The sequence below is a fragment of the Electrophorus electricus genome, chromosome 8 (assembly GCF_041902795.1).
Source record: "Electrophorus electricus isolate QZ-2024a chromosome 8, ASM4190279v1, whole genome shotgun sequence".
In the NCBI taxonomy this organism is placed as follows: Eukaryota; Metazoa; Chordata; class Actinopteri; order Gymnotiformes; family Gymnotidae; genus Electrophorus; species Electrophorus electricus.
Genome location: NC_137504.1, coordinates 23840001 through 23843857, shown reverse-complemented (window position 1 = coordinate 23843857; position 3857 = coordinate 23840001). Strand labels below are relative to the sequence as shown.

The following is a 3857-nucleotide window of genomic DNA, read 5'->3' as shown; positions in this document are numbered from 1 at the left end:
AAGTCATATCCATCTAGTGAAGAATTCATAGTAATTATAAAGAGGAAGAAAAACTTTATTGGATTTTATCTGAAGTTACCTTTGTTTTTGCTGCTTTCCCCTAGTTCTAGCCTACATCTGCATGTAGACGTGGAAATGAGTTGGGTTATGTGCATTGCATTCTAAGACCCACTAAACTCATCACACAAAGAATTGTTAGGAATTCTTAAAAGTAAGCCCTAAGACAAGTTATGACAAGTAAACACAATTTTTTTTGCCATGATTTTAACCACTTACAGTGTTTCATATAGGCTGGCTTGTATGAAATTATACTGATCTGCAAATGTGAGATCTTTTTTAGGTCTTCCTTATTCTGAATATCATCAGTGAATATGAATGAGGAAGGATCCTGGGTCTTTATGAAATGGGAGGTGTTTTGTCATTTGTATTTACATTTTTGGCATTTAGCAGATACTCTTATCCAAAGATTTACAAAAGTGCTTGTCTACTTGGATCTTAGCTAGCACAAATAGGAGTCCTGAAATACTGAGAGACATTGCTAGACTCAAGTGCCAGTCCTGGTAGTGTCCTTTGATGTCAGGAAACATAATTGTCAAAGGCAATGTTAATAAATGTAAATAAATTAAATATATATATTTTTATTCCTATAGTATCTTTCTAGAAATACTTTGTATTCCTTGTTTTAAAAGGTGCTGTATCTGGTTCAGTCCCCAATGATGTCAAACCCATCCCTAGCCAAGAGAACATCATTGACCTTGCTGTCTGGGTGAGTTGGATGGCTACCCCCCCCCCCATCCCCCATCCCCCATCCCCCAGTACAGTGCAAACCATTCTGGGTGTTGGCTTGCCAGCGTAGGCGGAGCTAGTGGTCGAAGCTCTCCTCCAAGCATGTTGAGACATTCGGTGACATTCTGCTCATGGAAATTTGAAAATATATGGTGACTGGCTATGTGTGTATGAAGTAAAAATGTTTTTTGTTTTTTTTAAATAAAAGAAAAAAGTGCTATATAAATAAAATGTATTATTATTATTATTGTTGGTGGTGGTGTTGCTATAAAAGCAATATTAAAATGTTATAATCATAATCTTGCTAACATAAATATGTTATGGACCTGACAGGCATACCACTTGTCCTCACCAGTGGCTGGATACTGAAGAACTCCCTCAGAGCTCAGGCTTTCTCTGTTTGTCCTGTAGCACTCCAGATCAAACAAGCAGCTATTGTATCCTAACCTTGTGGATTATTGCATTAAAAACAAACCGAGTGTTCACAGATTATACTCCCAATAAATGCTTCTCACCCCCACACTCGGGCGGTCAGGCATTGTCTACGAATGTGGGGGGAGGTGAGGTAGCTGTATAGAAGTAGCAGGGGCTTGTGGGTAGTGACTCGATTGCGTTCAGTGTGATGAACTTTCAACCCTGCAGACAATGGATTTGGATGATGATGTAAGATCCTCCTAACGTCCAACATCTCACCAAAGAGGCAGAAAGGTAATGGTCCCATCTATAAATGAAGGCATATCGCAACCACCATTCTGTATGTTCCAAATGTGCACTCAAGGCTAATAAACTGATGGCAGTATTTTTCTATACTGGCATGTATGTGTCTTCGAATTAGAAAATTCCCTTCCTGCTACTGAAATAAAACTTTCTGTTAGACAATGAATCAAGCTAAAACTCTGTGTTTACACATTCTAAATCTGAATTTTCGTCTTTCTAATGAATTGTTGCCTTTGTATTATTCTGTTTATACTGCAGTCAATACACTTGGAGATGATATATTCTGCAGAACTCTTTAAAAAATGGTAACAGCAGTTTTCCCCCTAAAGTAATAATATAGTTACAGTTTAACCAGCATTAGCTTTGAATTATATGAAAATATGTGGTGCAACAACTAATTGTTTGATTAGTGGATTAGTGTTCTGGATTAGTGTTCCTCACAGTTTGGCTATCCAAGCCCATTTTATGTACAGTTTAATTTCTACATTTCTAACTGAGGTAAAGACAATAGACACAGTTAACTGACTATGAGAAAAAGCATACAGGAAAATATTTTTGTGCCATATTAGTTTTTGAGCTCATTTACAAAATACATAAAACCTACTTTTTAAATTAATGCTAAGTTACTTATTTCTTATTGCTGGACATTCAGGAAAGTTGTCTCAAAATATATACTAGAATATGAACCCAAATAATAATTTACAATATACCGACATTTGCAAAGAATATGGCCACAGCACCAATTAATCAATCAGAAGTGTAGATTAATTGACCAGCTGAATGGTATCTCTTCAACACTACAACTATCACTTGACACACTTGACTTAATGCAGAAATATTCAAATATTCAATTAGCTACCACTGCTTACAAAATCCACTATCATATTTAGATTCAACATCCAGATTTCAGTGGCACTGTTTTATCATAAGGTAAGAGACTTTCAGTTTTAGTACTATAGTGGGTAGTATGGCATCCCAATAACTTTATCTTAGCATTCACTGAACCAGTAAAAGCTGCAAAAATAAGCATACCTCTTGGGGATTTACATTTTTAGACATGCAATTAGCAGTAAATATTTGCCTTTTAAGCTTTAATTCTGCAAAAGTTTACAAAACTACTTTTCAAACTAATTCTAGGCTTTTCACCTGTGTGTACAAATAAAGAATATTTTTAAAATGTTGAAAGGTTCACCTTTTCTATCACACACCCTATCACACCCCCTCTCACCATGTGTTGGTTAAATACAGTGGCCATTGTTTTTCTAAGTGTATCAGCTGGAACTCAAAAACAAATTTCACATTCATGTGTGTAGAAATGTTCTGATAAAGCATAGAAAATGTGACCTAAAATCACTTTAAGGGGGTACAATACTTCTAAAACAGTTTAGAACCAGCAATTTAGTCTGAAATTATACTTCTTTTCGGGTATCTTTATTTTGTTTTTAAATATTCTCCCCATCACTAAAAATCCCCCTAACTAATAATAATAAATGTTCATCAAAATATACTTTCTAAACCTACTAAATGCTCTAAAAACTAAATTTCCCCATCATTTATCCATATCCATGTCCATATCCATATCCATGTCCATGTCCATGTCCATGTCCATGTCCATATCCATATCCATATCCATATCTATGTCCATATACATATACATATATCTTCAAATCGATGCCTTACAGGCTTAGTTATTTGATCCTAATAACTGCTGCTTGTGGGTCTATTTTGCCTTGTTTTTAATTTTGTTCTAAGATAACCAGAGATCAATTTTTGTCATCAAATTACACTTTTTTAGATCATCTGCAAAATAAGTAGTCTTTATGCTCGCTGCTTGTCCAAATTTCACTCTTTAAAAAGACTTGAGTCTTTTTCCTTCACTCAAACACACACACACACACACACACACACACTTAAGTAGTGATTATAACAGCTTTACAGCACCACTTAGATACATAGACTGAATTATAATTTATAAAATTTTATTTTGTATTTTGAACTGACCTGTTATAAATGCTAACAATACAATTGTGTGTGTGTGTGTGTGTGTGTGTGTGTGTGTGTGTGTGTGTGTGTGTGTGTGTGTGTGTGTGTGTGTGCACGTGCACACGCTAGGGTTCAAGCCATCCTTGTTCTTCCTATTTCACATACATAATGGCGGCAGTTTGGCAGTAACCCCAGAGATGAGCTGGAATAGTCTCAGCTGACCGCGTGCTCTGGAAGACCATCATTACACTGAAGTAAAGCACCAAAAAAAAACCCAGTCACACTTCCAACAGCTGACTGACACTCAGTTTCTCTCTCTCCCTCTTTCTCTGTCATCTCATAACAGCTTCTGTAGCTTAGAATTCACACGA

General features: G+C 36.0%; 1 long non-coding RNA gene across 1 annotated transcript; it reads left to right on the top strand.

The window, feature by feature from the left end:
- The first annotated feature begins 392 nt into the window (after window positions 1-392).
- LOC145658926 (uncharacterized) lies at window positions 393-3714 on the top strand. Its single transcript, XR_014124804.1, has 3 exons — window positions 393-766; window positions 1120-1494; window positions 3616-3714. It is a non-coding gene; the product is annotated as an uncharacterized LOC145658926 (long non-coding RNA).
- The last annotated feature ends 143 nt before the right edge of the window (window positions 3715-3857 follow it).